Source organism: Mastomys coucha, unplaced genomic scaffold (genome assembly GCF_008632895.1).
Source record: "Mastomys coucha isolate ucsf_1 unplaced genomic scaffold, UCSF_Mcou_1 pScaffold18, whole genome shotgun sequence".
Taxonomy (NCBI): Eukaryota; Metazoa; Chordata; class Mammalia; order Rodentia; family Muridae; genus Mastomys; species Mastomys coucha.
In genome coordinates, this window is record NW_022196900.1 from 53,075,957 (window position 1) to 53,099,909 (window position 23,953).

Here is a 23,953-nt window from a genome sequence, read left to right on the forward strand (position 1 = left end):
CTCTTTTACTTGTTCTTAGGACTCTTTTCCTCCTCCTGGATTGCCTTCTCAAGCTTCCATATGAAGGCTTTTGCCTTCTCTTAGTGTATTTTGCTTTGTTATATTTGAAGTCCTGCTCTTTTCAGAAGAGAAATGAAAATGAGTAGATCTAGGGGAGAGGGGATGGAAGGGGGAGAGGAGGAATATCAGAAGTTTATGGTCCTTCTGCTATATAGCAAATTCAAGGCTAGTCTTGGCTACATTCATTGTATATTAAAAATATATTTAATATATTACCTGTGACTTAATAAGGGTTTTAAAATTATTCTTAAGATTTTTGAAGATTTAACAGTACCTAAAGGCTTTAAATGCTAAATTGTATGTTAGAATTAGTGCTTAACATAAATACAGAGTTATCATTTTAAAAAGAAGATAATTTTAACCTCTCTCTGGATGCCTTACTATGACTGTTATATTTGCTTTGAAATAATGATGAAAGCAGTTGGTTAGCATGATACAGGACATTGCATGAATTAATAGTTGTTTATGTCCATGATGGGTCTATACAGGCAATGGTCCTGTTTATTTTTATAATTATTTGAAATGTCTCATAATAAAATAGTTTAAATGGCTCTTTAAATCATATTTAATCTAGTACATTTAATAAAACTGAAGCATTTAGCATATTTTGTTATCATTCAACAGCTAGCTCTTCATTGTTTTTCAGTTCTTGCTTATAAGATAGCTTCTATTCCAGTAATTTGATATTATAGATTTTTGTGTTCCTCCAATGAATACTCTTTCTTATGTCTTACAGCAATTCAGTTATAACTTGGATGTATTTTGGTTTTACCATTTTTTAACCATGAAATCTTGATAAAAGTATTTGAATTTCCTAAGTCAGGGATCCCTTTCCAATAGAATGGGCCAGTTATAGCCTCACAGTTATTAGAAAGAATATGAATATTTACATGCAAAACACCCAGCATGCATCTGAAAATGCATTAGTTATTGAAATCATGTTGATTCTGTGCATTGAAGAAGCACAGACTAAAATCACCTAACTCTGTATACACAATTCTCACTTTTTGCTCTCTTACCTAGACTCTTGCCATTAGTTTTTGAAATTAAACTTAGCTTTCCCCTCAATAATACTTGCATGGTGAGAATTGTAAATTACTTCCAATCATTTCAAGCTTAGACAGCCATTGGAAATATAATACAGTTCCTGAAATAGCAAAAGTTGTTTATATATTTGAACTACTATATTGCCATCTAATTGGACCTAAAATGATGGTACCATCTTCCCAGCTGTTCTAGGAACTTCTTCTTTTTGGCTACCATATGGTTCTTGGGACAGATAGTCACAAAGTCAATACTATGACAATTGGAACTGGGTGACTATTGCTTTGAAAGTTGATTGAATTTCAATTTCCTTCAATGGGGGAAAGCCATGAGGAACCAATTATTGTTACTTTAACATTGTGCAATTTTACCTCAGGCACCACTTAGGATCCAAATGAAAACATTTCAATTCCTGGTTATTACTTTCTTCCTGATAAAACACTCCTTTTCCTTGGCTCCTGAAAATAGTGCTTTATCAAGGGAAAACTCTATTAAGTACATCTTACCCTCCTGTTCATATTAACAGCTATTAAAAAGCAGAGAGATATAGAGGGACCAGTACTTTACAGAAACCTGTTTACTGTTTGTCTTGCCAACCATTTCTGTGGCATTGTTCCGATTTCCACTTGTCACAACAACTAACTCAAGAAAGAAGTCAATACAATTCCCTCTCTTTTTGTGACATCAGTTCCCAATCTGGAAGAATTCTCATCTCCATGCTGAGTTAGCTTGCATCTGCTGCAACCACGGGATTTCTATGAGGCTATTGGCACAAGTCACACATTTGCACTGTGAAGCTTGGCTTGGGAAGGGAGTGAGAATGTTGTTCCCCTAGCAGTCATTCAGGGCCACAGACTGTGACAGCCAGAGAGACACCTAACAAGCTGTGAAGATTTCAGCCACCTGAGGAGCTGTGAAAGACAAAGATGGTGCTAGCTGAGGATCTGAGAACCAGCAGGAGTCTCCAGAGGAGCTGCAAATATCTTAGGCCCTCATGTCAGAGAAGAAGCAGTGTGCTTTGAACTGAGTAACGATGTCAGCGGGGAACAAAAGACATAAGAAGTGAAAATAAATTCAATCATGTTGGAAAAAATGACTATATAAGGGTGGGATATCAGCCATGCCTAGTCATTACGCTCTGTGTCTGCTGTATAGAAAGAAAACAAATTATATAATGTAAATAAGAAGAAACTTAAATACCAAACATAACCAGAGCCTAATAATTGAGTCAGTTTTCAAGCCAGACTCTTGATACTGTGGCTCAGCATGAGAAGAGACTATAAAAAAAATGCAAAACTCTGGGGTAGTCCAGGATGCACGAAAATGTGCTGCTTCTTTCCCAGTTCCCCCTTGTGTTGGAACAGTAACCAGGAGTTTTAATGGGTCATTACCTCCCCTTATGTTCTGCAAAATAGAGCCCGTCTGCACAGGACACATCTGGTACACTGCCTTCCCCATCAGCCCTCTGAATACCCCTGTTCTCTTGTCCCAGTTGGACATGAGACTGTCACACAGATACAGCTTCATCGCAGCATTGCCTTTCATGCTAGCGTGAGCCTCATCCCCAGCTTTGGAGAATTTAAAGGCCAATATCAATTATCCTTTCAAAGCTGTTTCACATCACTGGAGAAGCTTTGAAAATTAGATTTTTGTCCCTGTTGTCAATCTATCTTGGAGTTATGGTATGTCTGGAATCTGGCTTTTAGCCAAGGTATTGATGGGACGTAAAGGACAACTTTGAACTTGCTTCTGTGAATTTGCCCTACTCAAGGAACCAGGGCACTGTTGGGACTGTTATGAAGACCCTCTCTGAAGGCTTGTTCTTCTGCTCTTTTAGTGATCTGCCTATATTGGAAACTAATTATAAAAGTGGCCTAGAAAGAGACCTCTTGTAAAGATCCTATCAACTCTTAGGAAGGCTGTCAATGTAGAGAAGAAAGAAATGGGAATTTTGTCCTGTGATTCTTTCTCTTAAATTGTAAAGGAGGAGCCTGGGGAGATGGCTTAGGAAAGTGCAAGCATGAGAACTTGAGTTTTGATCCTATAACACACATGAAAGTCAAGTATGCTTTCATTCTATAAAACTCCAGCACTGATGGGGCCATGTGTGGAGACAGGCTGATCACCAGGGCTAGATAGCTTACACAAAATGGAAAACACCAGAATCAGTAAAAGAGTTTGTCTTGAAAAATAAAGTGGCCACTGACAGAAGAGGACTTTAGAGGTATAACTTTGAACTTTGACCTTCACACATAGATGCAAGGACAAGCATATGCCAACATACACATGCATGGAAAAGGGTCTTTTCTCTCTCCCCCACTCTTTCTCTCATGTGTATATTTGTATGCATGTGTATGCATTTGTGTGTGTTTACATGTATACATACATATACATAGATCACATAACACAAACATGGAAGGGTGGTTATTAAAATTAAGAATCACACAATGAATTCAGACCAACTCTTCATTAAAAGATGAGATTTTACAATTTGTAAGAGTAAAGCCATGAATCTTTAATATAAATCAAGTGAAAATCAAAGGATTTATATAGTTCATCTTGGTACTAGGAACTGAACCCAAGGTCTTATGGTGCCTAGACAAGTACTTCACTATTGTGCCTTTTATTTAACTCATTAGTTAATGAGCACACCAGTAAGATGTTGCAGCTAGCATAAAGGAGTATTGAAGAACCATATTAACAAAAGTTGAAGGGAATTAAAGTGTGATGACAAATGGGTAACTTACTCCTCCTGTATTCTAGATAGCTTAGAAAGCTCTGGGAAATACTAGATGTTCTTCTGGAGACTATATGCAATGCCCTCTCTCTTTTTTTGTCTTCTTCAGAATATTTCCTGATTTCTGCCATAAGCAAAGTTTACAATTAATTAATTAATTAATTGTATATTTACTAGGATCTTCTTTAGGACCAAACTTATAAAATCTCAGAAAATGGCCTTGTACACATACCAGGCATTGTCAAATGATCTCACAGATGACAAATAACCAGAAATAGGAAAGATTAACACATTACTGGTTTCTCAGTTCCATGGATGGCTAAAATGAATCACCAAGAAAACAATCAGTTTTAGTTATTCAGAGTCCTAGGGAATAGACAATTGCACAAAGTAGAGGGACATCAGGATTGGTTTTTATAAACTGTATTTGAGAGATTATCTGAAGCCTACTTTATTCTGAACTTCAAATGATCGCACTCAGTGCTTGACACCTGTAACCTGATTTACAGACTTACTAATTCTTCATCTCTACAGCCAGGTACTATTTCCTCTGTGTTCATATCTTTGTCTGAATTTCCCTATTGTTTGGAAAGGAACCATTATTTTTGATATCATGGCCTTTCTAGTACCTATTTGTCTTCAACCTTACTTTGATAACTTCTTCAAAGACCCTATTTTCAGGTAGGATTGTAGTCACTGATTATAGGGATCTTGATCAGCCTGGTGATATCCATGCAAAGGGCATTGTGTTTATTACCAAGAACAGCAAAGAAACTATGAAAATCCATTTTTTAAGATAAAAAGTTTAAGTAAGAATATTCCAGTTAAGGAATGATTCATATAAATATAAGCAGCTCTGGTTCACCTCCAAAAGGCAACCAAAACCAGTGAATGTGAGACCAGATTTCTTGGCCTGTGTTCATGAGGCAGCTGTCTATGAATTCTCCAGAATTCAGAACTTGACTTTAATTCTGGCCTTAGAGCTACTGGTCTGTGTAAACTGGTCCTGTCCTCTATCCAATTGAACCTTGCTTCCCTCTCTTCTGAAATGACAGAAATGCATGAGAGTTCCTTTAAATTATATTCCAACTTTAATGGGCTATGATTTATCAAATTTATCTTTAAAAAATCCTATCCAACAAAATTATCAAGAACTCAAAGATCTTCTAAACTTATTCAAGTATATTTGTACATGCATGTCCAAGCAATAAAATCCTTTGGGTTCTTTCTTTGTTTTGTTTTCACGTAGAGGGGAGTTTTATGAAAGAAAGTAGTCTCTTTTTTTCCCAACTTCCTTCCATATGGCCCTGTTCCCATGACTATAACTGTGGAGCACCTACTTTGTTCAAAGCCCAAAGGCATTTCTATTGTAGTCTGTACGATTCTCCAAGAAATATTATTACATAAATTATAGTTCTGTAGACTGCACCTACAGAGATCCTACAGTGAACAACAATGTTATGCAAGTTGGACAAAGGATCAGCCTGCACAGCTGAATAATCAGGGTCCATGTGGGAATAACTCTCATTCTTGAACATTCAGAGTTGAGTCTAGAATATACTATCTCTTGACTGCTATAATTAAAGAAATGTTAAAGTGAAAATTACAAAACCTCTCCATACATCTATAAACTAAACTAATATATAAGAGAAATGAGAAGACAGCATGTTAAAAGTTTAGAAAGATGCCTCATCTGAGCTTCCTGTGCTTAGCTTTATCAGAAATATCAGTGGCATTTGTTACCAGGGTTCTTTGTCAAGTGTTTAGAGTCAATTGAGAATATTCTGGATAGTTTTTCTTCAGGCAGCATCACTATATAAGATGCTTCTGTGTAGGTTCTACCTTTACATGTCTGATATACAATGAACAAACTACATGGTTGAGCCTTTCTATGGTAGTTCTCTTATGGGAATGTGAGAAAGTCATATGAAATGAGATCTATGAAAATGTAATTCCACCAGCCTTAAAATTAGTTACTTAATTAATGTCAAGCCAAGATAATGTCTGAGGAGCAAATCTAAGAATTGTAAAGGCTTCCCATAACATCTTAGAAGAAAAATGGCTTGTTTTCCACAATGTTCTAGGTACCTAGATGGTGAAGTCAGTTTAACTAAAGTCCAGAGTTAACGTTCATTTCTTAGCAGGTCATGATGGAATCATCACATGTGCAAGACCTTACTGAGGGCTGAAGGCTCATGACTGTGCCCAGTGAATTTTCCAAGAACTTCAGCCCTAAACATGATTCAGTGCTCATATTCATCTTTCTCTCAGTCTACAACAAGTCAATGGTTGATAAAACTAAGGTGGTTGATTCAAGTGTGTTCTCTCTCTCTCCCTCTGTCTCTTTCTCTCTCCCTCTGTCTATTGTCTGTTCCCCCCCCTCTCTGTATGTGTTTGTGTGTGCACACGCTCATGCATGCATGCATGTCTGTCTGTTGTCTGTCTCTCCCTCCCCGCCTCCATTACTTGATTCATATGTTTATGAGTACATGTATACATGTGCACACATCTATGCCTACTGCCACAGGATATCAGAAGACGCTATCAGATCCCCTGGAACTAGAGTTATAGATGGTTGTGTGCCATCATGTGTGTTCTTGGAACTAAACCCTTGTCATCTCCTAAAGCAGCAAATGCTCTTAATTCCTGAGCCCCTCTGCATCAGTTTTTAATAGAAACTTCTCACTGATTTATTCTTTTAAAGTTATTTCCCTCATATTTGAGATTAGTATTTTTGAAATGAGCTGTTAAGTGATAAATATTTTTGGACATATATCTCAGTATCTCTTCACAAAACCAGGCTCAAGTTTTTTGTTTTTTGTTTTTTTGTTTTGTTTTGTTTTGGTTTTTGCTGATTTTAACTAAGAGTAAAAATGTACTTATTTCCTAAAGTCATTTAGAAGAGAGTGGTGATTCCCTGGAGCTACAAATTGTGAGCAGCTCAACATGTGTGGGAAGAATGGATCTCAGGTCCACTACAAGAGAAGTATGTGCTCTCGACTGCTGCACCACCACTGTAGACCATCTAGAAACGTTAAGATAAGAACTAAATATAAATGTGGGTTTCAAACCTGGATTGTCAGAGCCCAGAGTCTTGAGTACAGAAATTCCAAGGATGACATGCAATGAAGTTACATATATCACTAATACAGACAATGATCCATGAGGCTAAGTCTGTTTAGTGAGTTCCAAATACATATCTGTTTATCATACTTTTCTTATCAGGCACCATGTTAGGTAATAGTATCTGTAGTTTGGGAATACAGGGCACATAATGAAGAAATTTCATAAATGATTGAGTGTGGTTTTGATTTTATATCTAAATGCTAAAAACCTCTGGCACATAATAAAAGTCATTCACACAAATATTCAGTGTGAACCTATTATCTTTAATTTTTTAAAGATTTGTTGTAAAAATTTTTATTCTATTTGGATTACAGGTATATGTAGGATGGCATGGAAGTAAATTTAGGTATCTACAAAGGTCTGAGGCATCTGATTCGCCCTGAACTGGAGATAGAGGTAGTTGTGTGTGGCCTAAGTTAAGTGCTAAAAGCTGAACTCCAGTCCTCTGCAAAAGGAATAACTGCTCTTAACTGCTCATAACAGGCTCATAACTGCTGAGCCGTCTCTTCAGCCTTGAACTATTTCTTCTTTTATGCTGTTCCATGTCTAAAAGTACATGGCCTAAGCAGGATTGCATTTCCTTCTCCTGACTTCAGATATTTAAAGGAGCACAAGAACTAAGTAAGTCCTTAGCAGATCACTTGGCCTTCTCCTCCTGCAGGTCTCCAGAGTCTTGCTGCCTTCCACCCCAATGGGCCTCCCTCTCACACCCGACCTCCACCCCTTGGCCTCCTCTCTTTGTGGGGCCAGCTTATTTAGTCTTTCATAACCTACTTCCCACATGTCAACTCCCTGTGCTGTGCAAACACCCCTGGGCTTGAAGTTCCTTTTCTAATCCAATTGCTTTCTGTAGAGAATTTGCCTTTGTTGCTTTTCTGGATTTTTCTTTCTTTCTTTCTTTCTTTCTTGGAGATAGAAAAGCATGCAGAGGAGCTAACTGGTCAAAGGAAAGAGAAAAGCAGGACACTGAGAGTTATGCTATGGCACATTCAGTGGGAAAATAAATCTAGCAGTATTAGCTAGCACAAAGGAACCTCTGGCTTTGCTGAGCTTAATCATTGTGGAAACAATGTTATTAAATTAGCAGGTGTTTCAAGGGTGACTTATCCTTTTCAGGAGTGTTACTTCCAAAGGTGAGTATATATAAAGTTGGTATTTAAATATTGCATTAAAATGAATCTATCTGCAAATTATAAACATCTAATTTCAACTAATACATTTGCAAAAACATAAACTCTGAGATCAGATTGTTCAGGTCTTGTGTTTAGCTCCATCAGAGATAGCTATAGCTACACCCTCATTTCTATGACAAAGAAATAATTTCCCTGCAAGAGGGCAGTATTAAGACTAAGTAGGTAAACAATAATAATCATAAATGTTAGCTCTATTATGAGAATCATGACGATAATTTGTAAACCACTTTTTAAATTATTTTTAACCCACCCAATCTGAGCAAGCAGGTTTTTCTATATAACTTTTAATTCATACAATAACTTACTAGATAGAAATGATACATATTAACTTCTTAGCAGAATATCTGGCCTATAATCACGTCTCATAAAGAGCAACTAAAATAATAATTATTGCTTTAAGTGGTATTGTTATGATTAGCCAGTGTTATAATAATGCTTATCCTTGTTGGAAGCACTTTTACCACAGGCAGAAATTACAGAGAATGTATATGGATGATCTTAGAACTGTAGTTAACGTGTGTTGTTTCCATCCATGAGAAACACTGAGATTATAAATGATAAGATTTTATAAAGGACAGAGATGGTGCCCAAAGGATCTCAGAGAAATAAAAAGTCAGATTGTGACATGAAAAACTGGTGTTAGCTGGTTTTTAGCAAGGGAACAGGTGATGCCCAGTGTAGGTTGTTAAAGCTTCCCGACCTCAATGTTTTGGTTAATTCTTCAATGTCCCCAACCCCAGAACCACCTTGAAGTTTCTAAGGATATCAGTTGAGGGAAAGAAGGGAGAGAACTGCTTCTTTAGATCACTCTTTATCCAGGTTGCCCAACACAGAAGAAATTAGATTTATAGTGGCTTTCAGTCCTGTCTACTCATTGTCCCAATCAAAAAAGATTCAGTTGACTAATGCTAATAATCTCTCACTGACTAGGTTGGAGAATAAGAAAGGAATGGTAAAAATAAGTTTTATGCACAATTTAAGGACTGGAATCTAAATCAAGTATGAAAAAATGGAAGTAACAAATCTGTCATTTTGATAAAGAAGTGGGGAAGAATCTGAGATGCTAAATTCCTGAGCCTGGATGCTTTAATTCAACCCACTGACCAAATAGAATTTTCCCACTTATGCTCAAATTAGCTAACCAGATTGATCCCAGCTTGAATCCTAGTTTACATATGGGTAGGACCAAATTAGCCCATTCCCAGAATATATATATGAAATCTCCATTTCCCAAACACTATCAGACAACCCATAGCACCCCTCCCTGCTATAGAGAGCTTACTCTACTGCTCAATAAATTTTGATTGCTAGCATTTCTTCTACTGCCCTCACTTGTCATTCTTCAGAGTTATGAGACAGCAAATTCATCTCTGATGCAAGAAACCAGCAACACAAGAAGAAATGAACATAAATATTTGTTTTTCTTCCACACATATATATTTAAGAAAAGACAAACCCTAGACTAGAAGGGAAATGATTGAAAAGGGATACTTTGGATTGCTTACCAGAACAGATCTGATTCTGAGAGAAGACAGCACAGCTAAGAGACTCACTAATTTCTCAGCACCAGAAAGGGCAGAAGGGAGTCTTCGCAGGCTCTTTATAGGTTCTCTCCCTAGACACTCTATTGATACTGTTCTCTAAAGGAGTCTCTAAGGCACTCATTTCTAATGTATTTCATAATCATGAGAAGTGGAGTGGGGTGCTTTTCATGAACCACTTATCATTCAGGATGTTTACAGAGAACCTTGACACTGTATTTGCATCATGAAGACTACAGAGCATAGCTAATTATCCAAAACTGGTGGTAAAGTTGAGAATTAGGCAGCCAGGAGAAGCAATATGAAACCATGCTGCTGAAGTGACCTGACACAAGCATGGAAGTGTTAGCAACTGAATAGAAGAGGGAAAGAAAGAAATAGAAAGCTACTGCATTAAAGTCTAGCTGGGGTTCCTCCCCTTTCCCCAAGGTTCTTTACACAGTAGAAATGAATATCAAGGAACATTTTTGACTACAAGGATTTGACAGCAAATGAAAACAAATACTACTGCCGAGTGGTGGTAGTGCATACCTTTAATCTCTGCACCTGAGAGTCAGAAGCAGGTGGTTCTCAAAATTTGAGGTCATCCTGGCCTACAAAGTTAGTTCTGTGACATCCAGGACTACACAGAGAAATCCTGTCTCATAGAATCAAACCAAAATAAAACAAAACAACCAAAACAAAGCAAAACAAAACATTCCTGACCATAAAATAAGCATAAAATTCACTTAGACGTATTTTAAAATTTGAACCATTATGTATTTAGTATTTTGAACTAAAAGTCTGAATGTATATGACACCTGCCTGGGGTCACAAGGCCCAGGAGGGGTGTGAGCCTAGTGGAGAAAAGGAAGAGAAAAAGAAGTAGGACGTGTACGCAGTGAAAGCAGACAGAAATAAGACTCAAGGGTAGTGAGGCACAGTCTGATGTAAGTAGATGGTGATGCCACTTGGGACCATGCTGGGGTCCTGGCCTGTGTGCTGCCACTGAGGGGCATGTCTGGGTCTCTGGACCGGTAGCAGGGGTCGGTTAGCATCAAAGGCCAGGCAGACTTCTATGGTCTAGTCTGATACCCAGGGCCATGTTATATCTGAGGGCTGTGCAGAACTTGCACAACCCCTTGCCTAGGCATTGTGGAGTGGAGAAGATGAGAGTAGGACAGCTGGCCCTACCCCTTACCTGAAGAAATACTTGGGAGGGATGCTCCTACATTGCCCAGGGAGCACAGTAGAGTTGGTCCAGGTTGTCAGAGTTGCCAAATGTGAGCTAGCCCCAAGAGTGTGAGCATGGGAGGGCTGGTCCTGCCACTTGTCTTTATTGCAGTGGCATGGATGAGGGACAAATGCCATCTCTCCTCCTCACCCTTTGCCACCTGCTGCAGATGGGAGAACTGGCCCCAGCGTCATGAGAGTAGGAAAGCTAGCTCTGTCCCTCACAGGTTATTGCATTTACAAGAGCTGGCCCTGTACCATGCTTGAGAAACACAGTAGAGTTGGCTCTGCTAAGGAGGGTTGCAGGTGAGCTGACTGCAAGGATATGAGCATGAGAGAGCTGGCTCTGCCACTTGTCTGCCATGTGGTAGCATGGGTGATGGAGAGATGCTTGCCCCTTGCCACCTGCAGCAGTGAGAAAGCTGGACCTGTGGTTATGAGAGCTTGAGACCTGGCTCAGTTCCTTACTGATACAGCACTCAGGAAAGTGGGCCTGTAACTGAACAACAGAGTAGAGCTGGACTCGATGGTGAAGGCACAGGTAAGCCAGCCTTGAGTGCATGAGTGTGGGAGAGCCAGTTCTGACCCTTGATGGCTGTGACATTGAATGAGCTAGTCAAGGCAATGCTGGAGAACTCATCCTGATGGTGTAGGTGCAGGAGACCTCACTGGATAACCAGCACATACACCTGTCAGGTCCAGATCCAGGGCTTTCAGTTGGCCCACCCTAACATCTACCCCACTGGTGACCTGCTGGGGCATGTGAAGGGGCCAGTCATACAGATCTAAAACTAAAGGATCTCCAAGACACAGAGCAACAAAAGGATATCCAAGAGAAATCTCAGCAAAGATTCAGTATTGATAGTGCAGCAGAAGCCAAAGGCCTCACCAGACCAATACCTCATTACAATGAACATTTGCAAGCACAAAGTGTGGACAAAGGAGTACACTGTGGACACAGTGTGACACACTAAGACTATAACAATGACATTTTTTTCTTTTGCAGGGCTTGCAAAGGGAGAGGGCAGGTCTGAGGGGACAGGGAGATAAGTAGGATTGGGGTGTATGATGTAAAATTCACAAAACAATTCACAAATTCACAAAAAAGTTTCTTTTTAAAATTCTGAATGTAAAGAAAATATAAACTGCCCACTGAGTAGTATTTTAATTGGAAGTTCGATTGAGCAATAAATAAGCTTAACCCAACTAGAAGCATATGTAGAAGCAATCATGTTTTCACTTTTGTACAAACATATTAAGTTATAGCTTAATTTATAGGGTATTGTCTCTGAATAACTTCTGTGAACATCACAAAATGGAGCTCAGAATAATACAATACAAGCTCAGTGTAGTCTAAGGAGAAGTGGTAGGAGGCATTTGCACATTTTAAGCTTGTGATTTTGTCAGCTCGGAGATCTAAACACCAAGCATTCTGCATTGGATGATGAATTGGCTGCTGGTGAACTCAGCCTCCTGGCTGGGGATACGCTTGGAGCAAGAAGCATCCGGGACATCTTTTGCATAATGAGCCCAGTGAGGGAAAAAAGTGTACAACTCCTGAACCTGCCACATGGAGTAGATTGTTACTAAGTCAGAAAGCAAACTAAAGCACTTTTCACTAGAACATATATCACTCCTTCCCAAAAAGGAGACTCAGGAGCCATTTCAACATTGTGGACTGGAGTGGCAGTTCAGGCGTGCTGCTTGTCAAATTAATTTATTGCTATGTGTAATTGTTTGGTTGCTTTTCCTCCAGAAAGATAAAACAGCCAACCCAAGGGAGATGGGTATCTTACTGTTTCTAATATAGAGATAAAAATCTTATTTTTAGTGTGAACTGAAAAAACACAAGGGGTGGCAGACAAAGCCTACGCTTTTGCTGCAGTGTAGAAGTATAAAGAAGAAAATGAAGTGGAAGGTGCTTTTACAAACCCAGGATAATAAATTTTAAGAGTTAACTCTGAATCTTCCCCCAAATAGGAGGCATTGCTTTCTTCAAATTCTCTTAAGTTACATTGGAATATTTCCTAAATTGAAAAATCGAGTGCCTTACATTTAAACCAATATCTCAGTAGAAGTTTTATTTTTATTAATCCTTTAAAGGTGTGTTTTATTCCAACACTATCGTAAAGTCTAAGTTCCAAATAATACCCATGATTAATCAAAGCAGAACGTTATAGAGTATCAGATTGATTTCAAATTAAGTCTTACTTCAGGGTCCATGGGAGAGGAAGTACTTTTGGTTAAATAAAAACTGTTACCAGGATGTGAGTCTATGAGATTTGAGAGAGTCAGCCGTCAGTGTCCAACTCCAAGTCTGTACTCACCTTCTTCACTGCTATAAAAAGGGCAGGAAGCTGTCTATGACTGGGCGAACCACAGCATATGTTTCTTAAGCCTGAGTGCTTTCCTAGCAATAACGCAAAGTCTGTTTTCCATGACTCAAAAGCAAGAATTTCAATGACCACAGAAGTCAGTTTGGAATCTGTAACAGCAATACCAGTCCCCTGTTTTTTAATAACAGAAAACCTTGTTCAATAACCACAGCACTAAAGTAATCAGTGCCTAAGTGTGTCTGTTGGATACTGTTGGGCACTCCAGATATCCAGCCAAAGGAAGTCTCTTCTCATTAGTCATCACAAATAGCAGCTTTGGTGGAAGATGTAATTGGAACTTCTTTTCAATACCCTATTTCCCTGAGTTGGGGATCCTCTACTTTACAGCTGAAGAGAAGAGAAAAAGTGACTCTTCCGGGATAGTCAACTGAAAATAAACCCTAAATTGGAACCAAGACCACTATATGAACTTGAATTGCAAATGACATTGCTGAATTAATGTTCAGATGATCTTACAGATGTTATAGGGAAAGCAAAGTGGGCAGCGTTAAAAAGGAATTCTGTTTCAAGTATACTCTTTTGAATAAAAATGGACTTGAACTCATGTACTGATCTACAATGCTTTATATTTTGTTGTTTAGCTATTATTTCATTTTTCTAAAATAGCGTAATTGGGTGAAGGCAAAATGAGCCCCCACTTCTAACCAGACAAGTTTAGGAGGAAGTATTTTTATGTTCCCTTCTTCCCCAAACAAGTGATGTAATGAAGAGAGTTAAGACTGTTTCTGGAGCAGATCTCTTAAACCACTGCTGCCCATTCAGAGGACACCCTGAAGCCAGAGGTAACTCCCTGACTTGCTTGTTCATAAACAAATTAGTTGTATAAAAAATCTCAACAGGAAAAGCATTACAACTCATAACTTGAACTCCTTCCCAAAACTTGAGTTGTAATGCTTAGCCACGGACAAAGGCTAGCCTAGCATCATTTCTGTCCTTAGCCTACAGGAAAATACATGACAGGGTAGGTAGCCCACTGACTTTTGATCAAGATGATTAATCCAGAGAAAAGAATGAAGAAAGGTTAAGTCTTTGTAACTGCAAGCAGAGTGATAGGATATTTTAAGTAGGGGTTGCTTTGGCTTAATAATAAACCTTAAATAGAGCTTGGTGAGAAAGCAGGAGGAATGTAATAAATTATTTATGTCAATAATGTGAACTGGGAATGGTATGTTGAAGAGGCAGAGGCTCTTGGTTTAACAGAAAACCATGAATAGTTGTTAATTCCAGTTGCCTCTTATAATGGCAAGGTTTGCGTGTGAGAATCTCAACATAATCCAGTTGAGGTGTAGGCCAGACTCAGATTGTTCATGTAGCTTGATATCACATTTGAGAACAGTCTTCTATACCATCTAGACCTTGACTGAGCCTTTGCTCCTCTTACAAGGAAATACTTTCTGTTGATTTATATGCACAGTGATAATTGATTATGCAAGTGATAAAAATTAATTTTTTATTTAGAAAATGCCAAAATTTCACATTATTCTTTTCTAGCACTTTTCTGTTACATGTCTGAGAAAAGAAAAACTAAGATCACTGTATAAATCTGTAAAATATACTTGTGATTTTTTTTTAAATAGTTAAATATGGGAGCTGTGCTCACCTTTTATCCCACCACACTGGAAAGTGAGGCAGGTGAGCACTATCTCTAAGTTCAAGACTAGCCTATTCTATAGCACTAGTTCCAAGACAGCCAGACCTCCAGAGGGAAACCCTGTTTGGAAAAACAATTAACTACGGTTTCTCAGTGAAGTCCTTATAAGTTAAGGCCTTTTGAGTCAAAGCCCTCCAAATTCCTATGATTTAGATATGTTTTAAAAACTTTTGTGAATTGGTTAAAGGAACTCAGTGTTTGCATTGACATAAATATTTCAAGTATTTAAGTATAACATTTTGTTCATAATTGGATGTTCCTTTGTTTTAATAGAACTTTTCTTTCTCATGCTTTGCGGTAGGTACTTTTGATACATATAAATAACCCATTATTCAAGGAATGAATGTGAACCTTTATTTGATGAGTTTAAAACTCAAGGAGGCCAAAAAGATAAGACAATCAATACTGCAACAAACATTATTAAAACTAAGGAGCATAAGACAGGACAGAGAAATGGAAGAGTCCTAACTGACTCAGTAAATGGAATAACGAGAACAAAAGCCAACGGTGTGTGTCAGATTATGGTGGGAGACGAGGTTGGAAATTATAGGAAGCAATCATCTCATGCTAGACTCTGACAAGCCAAAAATTTGGACTTAATCTTGTAGAAAATGATGAAGCACTGAAGAAGTATATATGAAGAAGAGGATTGCTTTACATCATTAGCTTTGGGTTTTAATAATAGCACTGCAGATAGATCCAGTGCAAAATATATTTGGAATTGAAAGGCATGGTATTAGTGCTTACATTTCTCCAAAATCCTATCATTTCAGGTAATGTGTGAGGCAAAGGGGTCTCTGAGGATGGAACAGATCATGACTGTAATTAGTGACTAGCTTTGTACTCATGAATGAGATTGATACCATTTAAACATATGCCCAGAGGAACATTTCCAAACTCCATGTGCACATACAAATGGAAAGGATAGTTTATCAACTGAAAGTGGACATAGGAAGCTATGAGATCTTGAACTAGAGCAGATAAAAAGCTTCGTAAGAAGCAATAATGTAGAATAAAAGCGGTTGCTAATGACATTGAGACCATCAAACCTAAGACTATTGGGCAAATCCAATGGGGAGTGGGTAAACATGAAAAACAATCAGATGCCTGGCTGTCATAGTGTCATTGTTAATACAAAACAAATCTGTATTGCAACAGAAAAACAATAGTTATTGTAAAACAGTTGATTAGATTCAGATCAGGAAATAGAGAATGTGTATTTTCTCAGCACAGCTTAAATTTTTATGAAAGCATTTCCCAAAGTATCATGTCATGTTGCTAGTTCAGACAATGGGACTACAATTAGAATTTGTACTTTTAACTTATTACTCATTTTGAAGTGCTGATTTTCTTTTTTATGTAAATTTTATTATAAAAATTAGAGAGTTAAAAGCTGGAAGAGTACAGTTTTAGAAATATATTTTAAGAAATAGATGAATGTTACAACATTATGTATAAATGTGTACATTAAATTCTCTATTATTTTTATTATCATTAATTAGTTCTATCAAATAATGGGTTTTGTTTAGCCATAAACTGAACTAATTCCTTAAACATAGCTACATTCCAGTAGTTTTTAAAACTTTCTAACATCCTCTACTACACAGTAAAAAGGTTGACTGACTTTTTCTAGGTCACAGCCTGGTGATCTCAGCAGTATCATATAAACCCACAGACCATCATGATCCTTCTGAATTCAGGTTGTATTTTTTCTTCCACTGTATAGAGCTTCTTCATCTGGAGTAATGCCCCATTTATCTCAGAAGCTAAGTTTTATAATATTTAAGAAGTTAAAGTCTGAATCTTTTCTAATATTAATAGATGAGTTATGAAAAACAAATAATAACTTATATGATAAAACATTGTATTATAAAATAATATATAACTTGGAGGCATATTTAAAATATAGAAACGGTGAAAACATTTTAGTCTGTCTTTTGTCAGTTATCATGGGATAATACTTTCATCACTTACAGTGCTATCAAAAATGTCAAGAAATAATTCATTAACCAAAGTTTGTCCTTTGTTGTCCTTTGATGAAGTTCAAGAGGAGAACATCAACTGAACAGAGTGTAAGCCAAAAGTTCAAACCACTTACTCAATCTTATATTTTCTACTATTCTTTTATTTTAAAGAGTATAATATAACTGTGATTTATCCCTTCCTTTTTATCCCTCCAAACCTTTCTATATAACCCTTCCTTGATGTCTTTCATATTCATAGTCTCTTTGTTTATTATCAATTTTGTTTTTAGTAGCTGTACTCCAACTATGAAAGGAATAAGTAAAATTAGCTTTAATAATTTATCTTGTTTCAAATATTTCATTTTTGATATTATTTTTAATAGAATGAATAGAATTACTTAATAAAATAATATAATTGAATAATATGATTTATAATTAAATCTATGATTCATGGAGATAATATAAAATTTATTAATTTCTTCACTTTTCTCATTCTAAATCTTCAGACTGTGTTTTATATTTTCAGTTATAATGAACCTCAGCTCAAACTTACATATGTTGTTTGTGTAGTGACCATATGAGGCAAATACACTGGGCAGAACAGTTCTGTGGGACTAAGAACAGTGATATGTTCCATTGGAAGAGCTCTGCTCTAACAGAAGACTTGGTGCTGATAAATTAGGCATTTTTGTTTCTGCCTATGCAGTTATTAAAGGAAAAGGGGGAGGACATAGAGACATTGATATCATGAAAGACATATGCAGAAAGAAGGGAGAGAGTCAAAATTCTGAATAAACTAGGAAGAAGCCATGAATTAGTGTGAACATTCAGAGGAGCACTCAGTTGAAAATAGGTCCCACAAAGGGAAGTTGGGCCATGACAGTCACAGCTGCCTGAAAATGGCAGTGTTAACAAAATTGTTAAGTACTCTAAAATGTTACTCCAGTTTCCAGTGAGGCCTTATGATCCTAAGTCAGAGTCATGTCTCTCTTCATTGTCACATTTCCCTTCAATGACCTTTCATCATCTTAAACATGTACTATGGTAAATACTTCAATGACCTCTCATCATCATACACATGCACTTTATTAAATAGAAAGCAGTTTTGTATTGCACTATACTCTCCCTTTACACTCATTTATAGAATATTGTTTATTTGATCTGCAAAAAGTTCAACTAAAAATTTGACTTCCTTGGTTTCTCCAAGATGTTAGACCATCTTCTGTCTCTTTCCAGTTACTCTCAATTTTGTTACTGAATTACTCAGTCCTAGATAATGATTAAAACTCCACACTACTTCTTATTGTGTATAAGAAGCTGACAGTCATGAAATGGGTAAATGACCTTCCACTCCCAAGTAGGCTCCACTCCTGTCCCTTTACTTCCTAACTGAAGTTTTGTTTTGCCTTTTATCTCAAAGTTTGAAGCAAGACTGAGAAAGAAGACGGAAAAGGGTAAGCTTGATACCAAGCACTTATGACAATAACCATTAAAACCTCCATTATTGTCAAATATTCAAATTGACTCCTTCTGATTTGAATCTTGGTGAATTATTTGAACATGCCTGTGCCTCTGTAAGTAAGTGGCAGGGTACATGTAGTGGTTCCAATGGACTCCATAGATAGTCTTTTACATCCTGTCATGTACTTCTAGAGTTTCTCTGTTTAGGACTGTTCACGATCCCATAGTCACTGGGATTAACCTGAGCTAACTAACTACATGCATGCTACAGTCTGTAGTAAACTCGTCACTGGAAATATTTTGCATATGGGTTGGAGGAGTATAGCTTATGGCTACTTCTAGATTGTTGCCCATTTTATTTTCTTATTGTTGACTAACCTTTCCTAATGGACTACAATTCACCATGCTAATATAGTAAATCACATTTCACCTGAGTTCCTCTCCACATTGCTACTCAGTTTGCAAGCTCTCTCTATATTCCATTATGAATTCACTTTTAAAGATTAGCTCTCAATGCTGAATTGATTTTTTCATATTCTAGTGTCTGAGGAAAGCTTTACTCTATCATATACATACTGAACATAAAGCTTAAGCTTTTGAAGGTTTTAGGCTAAGTTCTTGATATTGTTTATCAATATTTTGTTCTTTCTCTTCTGCATATTAAAAGCCTATAAACAGAAATACCATTTACAACATGTCCTAATAAGCAAGTCATTAATATTTACATTTAAGAGATAATTTTCTTGTTGTTCTTTCTTCTTCAGCCCACCTGGTTCACAACTCACATTGGCTTAACTATCCAATTAATTTCTTCTTGATTTGTCATTTAGAAAACATCTAAATAAATATTGTTGGTGCTAGAGTAACATTTTTTTTCTTTTAGATAGGTTATAACATTTCAACTCAGTGATCACAAATGTGCATTATGAGTTGGCATGTCCCTGTTTTATGGATATTTCTAAGTGTACTTACATTGGCTTCTGTTTTACATTCCCCAATTCCTGCATCTCTTAAAGAGTAGACTGCACTTAAGTCAATGAATACCATGCTTCAAATGTTGTCATCTCTGAAAAGGCCTCAGATGTCCTGTGTAAAGCTATTAAGATCACACTTAAGGTCAACAAGTCCAATTGCACCTTCCAGAGGGCATACAGTAATTACATGCTTACAAAGCTAAGAGCAGAAATCAAGATCATTGATATAATAATTTGGATACAACATATTGCTGATAGATGAAGTAATGTAAATTAGGCTTAGGTTTCAGTATGTTGATATTGAATTTCTCAAATAACTAATATTATAAACATCCATTTAAAATTTAAAGACATACTGTAAAAGAGCTTTTTGTTTCAGTGACTTACCATTTTTAAAGTAAAGTTTAAATTAAAAAGTTTAAGGGTAATATTTAATTTAAAAAAAGTATTTTTATATGTTAAATAGAGTTCACCTTCAGCCTAACCTTAAATGTCTATCAGCAAAATTAGCTAATAATTTTTTGTGGAATTACTATGTGCCAGGTGTTGTGCTAGAAGCTTTACATGGACTGCCACATATACAAAATCAACTGTAATAAGGTAAAGCAGTGTTCTGCCTTTGCACATTAGATGGATAGATGAAGAGGGTCTTTGGCTTCCTATTCATCATTCTGTTCTAAACCTGTGATACATCCCATTGTGACTGTGTAATCCTGCCAGGATTGTTGTAAAATGGTAAAGTGATTGTTTCTTTGGCATATAGATGAAAATGTTACATTGTTCTAAAATTCTTTGATTAAATGACTACAAATTGTATTTTTGAGTGTTTTTCATATCTGCCTTCATCAGGGTTTTTGTTGTTGTTTGTGTTTAGATATATTCTATAGAGCTTTCTGTTCAGTAGTAATCTGCTAGGGAGTTCTTTAAATCTTTCCTTGCCCCACTGGTGATGTTTATTCTCCTAACATAATAGCTAAAGTAGCATTTATGCCATACCCATTGCCTGGTACTTTCTGTGTTCCTCACTTCTCATACATAATAAATTAATTAGAGAATGTTGGAACTTGTAAAATAACAAAAGGTTAAGATTTTTCTGAACTCTTTGTTGATTTCCTGAGTAGTGTCACCCTTTTCCTAATAGATAATCAGAGAAGCCACCACCTAATGCATGTCTGTAACATTATGATGGGAGACTTTTTAATGAGAAGCACCTCTCTGTGAGAAGATTTTCAGCTTTTCCCTACAGCCTTCAAAAATGCAAGTATATATATTTTTTAATTCAAGATTGCTGAAAAAGATCTTCATGAGGCCCCAGGAATTGAGACACAGAGTTGATAGCTTGAGGGGACCCCTTTTCTATTAATGTAGAAAGCCCGAGGCAGCAAATACAAACCCATAGCTTGTCAAAGTCTATTATTATTATCTTACAAAACATTTCAATGAATTCATTTCAGCTTAAACAGCCAGGAAGTAGCTATAAGGGGAAGTAATGCTCTGGAAGGTTAGAGTCATCATTAGTATTTTGTTCTCAACCCTTTTCTTACCACTGACATATGTGTGTGTGTGTGTGTGTGTGTGTGTGTGTAATTTGAGAAATGAATAACTAAACATATCATGTAAAGTTATATAGTACAGGGACCAAAAATAATTCCTTTTATCTTTTAATAAAACATGTTCTTTAGGGCCAGAGAGGTGGTTCAGTGAGGAAGAATATTCCTTGTGCAACCTGAGAATTTCAGTTCAAACCCCAGATCCCTACCATTTATGTTTCCCTGGGCTAACATAACTAAATCTTGGGAGACAGTAGGGAGCACACACTCGGGTGAGCACAAATAAACCAAGCAAATCCCTGGAACTCACTGGCCTACTAGCTTGGATAAGAGGGGAAATTCAATGGGAGGGCCTAGTCTGATGGCAATAGGCCAAATAATGATAGAAAATAACAGTTGTTGTTCCCGGATGGCCTCTGAGTGGATGAATATGTATTTGGGTGCATGCACATGTACACACACACACACACACACACACACACACACACAAACACACCACATACCACTGAACAATAAAAATGAAAAAAAGCTAATGTTCTTTAATAAAATATTCCACATTATTTTCACTCCACTCATTCCCTTCGTGGTTATAAAGAATAATATTTTATTCACTTTTCCAGGTATTTGTATTGGAATATGAGTACCAAGAATAGCATAATATAGAGCTAAGAGAGTTTTCTTTTAAATTAGACCCAGCTGCCCTCAAAACAATAAATTGGGAAGCTTGTCTTCATCATCAGATAGAAATTTTTGCAGATAGAGGTAACAGAATGGTTAATTGTCTAAAAAAGCTTATTCACAAAATGTAATCTATACAAGTCACCTAGTTTTAAAGGTCTAGTCTCTTCAGAGAGACTCACTTCAAGTGTGCATTCTTGTAGCTCAAATGTATCACTGAGGAAAATGAACTTTCTTCCCACAGCCCCAGGAAAAGTCAGTCAGCTCAATTCTCTTGCCTTTATTAATCCTTTAAAGCACTTATCAAAAATCAGGTGCTATACTCTTTTTATCAGCACTGTGAGTCTTGGCTATTGACTGTCTACTCATGAAGAAAGGTGATGGGACAGAGTTAAACACATTTGCTATGGTGTCAAGGCAGAACAGGGCAGAGTAGGCTAAGGACAGGGCCAAATCTATATTTCATTTTCCAGTCATCCTTCCAAGAGATCTCAAAATCTTATTATATTTGCCATAAGGGTGCATGACTAACTTTCAGACTTTACAGTTGTAGGTAAAAGATCTCATAGAACCCCAAAGAGGCAAATTGATAATTATCTGCCTGAAGTGAGCTTTTTTGTGTGTTTGGCTCCAAATAATACTTTAGAGAGATTCTGAACCCCATGAAAAGTGCTTCTGCACAAGCCATAGGAAAGAGAGTGTGGCATTTGCAGATTATGATCATCTGGGAGTACAGATGTGGCAGACCGTGAAGTTTTTGTTGTAATATATTCAAACAGCGCCATTTTAAAGCCTTCTTTATTGACAGTGGCAAGACTAATAGTGAATGAAAAGCATTTCAAAGAAGTAGCCATTGATATAAGACCAAGGTAAGGTAGAAAAGTAAGGTGGCAGGGGGTGGGGGGAGAATAGAAGACAGGACTAAGAACAGTTAAAGAAAGCTTACACGCAAAGATGAAAAGTGTAGCTCCTTTCAACATTTTGCTATTGTTTCATCCAAAATGGCTCATTTTACCACTGTTCCTTGTCCTTTTAAATGTCTAGGTTATCAAATTATGCTACTATAGCCCAATTAAGAGGGGAAATGTGCACTGAAACTTTATGTGCACTATTCCTTTAAAGAAGAAAGAGCAGGAAGAAGAAAAGGGAAGAGATCATTTGAATTAAGAAATAATCGAATAGTTATGGATGGTCTCAGTGGAGGACTAAAATGGGAGAATCAACCAGACGTTGGAATGATCAAAGGGGAGAAGGAGGAAATACAGAGACAGACAGCTAAAACTAAGGCTCATTTAAGGGATTGTATGGAAATACAATATAGAAGCTTTTATAATATGTCATATATGAGGGTGATATAAATAAAATCACCAAATAACAGGATACACAGAATCCCAAATGATCATCTCTTCCCAGCGAATGAAGCTCCAGCACTGGAAACTGAATACATGGAGTTGAGTACTTGGCCAAATCAATCTCTTGGGAACCCCTAAGCTAGTGCTAAAGATATTGCTGGCTCTTCACAAACTTATGTTAAGGCCCTATTACTGAAAATGATACTACAGTTCATCAAACATGTAGAAGCTGATTTGGTACCTACCTTGGGGATTCACCCCTACAGACTAGTATTCATGATGCTGGAAAGTTATCTGCATGCTACCAATGGAGAAATGTAAATGCCAACCAACTGCAAACCCTTTGGTCTACAAGAATGACCTACTTCCAATATACACTGGTCTACTAGTGGAACAAAGCTTACGGGAGAAACCAGCCAAAATCTGATTTTGGTTAAGGCCCATTTCATGAGATGGAGCTGATACCCAATTTTGCTGAGACTAGATAGGCTGAGGACCTAAGGTAGAACCAAATACTACTGTTCTGTTAATGGACTGTAGTAATAAAATGGCTCCAAATGACATTCTGCTATTCTCAAAGATCTTTGCCTTGTACATTCATCATCAGAGAAGCTTCCTCCTGCAGCAATTAGAAACAAATACAAAGGTCCATATCTGGACAAGGTGCAGAAAGCAAGAGACTTTACAACACTAAGCTTTAAAATGGGAGTCTCCATCAAATTCCTCCCCTCGAGGCTTAGGATATAATTGGGCTAGCACACAGATGAACTTGCAGAGACTGTGGCATATGCATAAAGCCTGCACAGGTCTGCACATAGATAGGGTCCTAGAGCTGAAAGTAGGTCTGGGCACATGTCCTTATCCCTATCTCAGAAGATATGACTAATTGATAGCCACTTGCAGATAAAAAATTAGTTTACTTCAAAAGGAGTCTCACAGATGAAAGGAATTACTCTGAGGGGCAGGTCCATATCTAGCAATAGAATCCCAACAGAAAACAAACTCAATAGCATC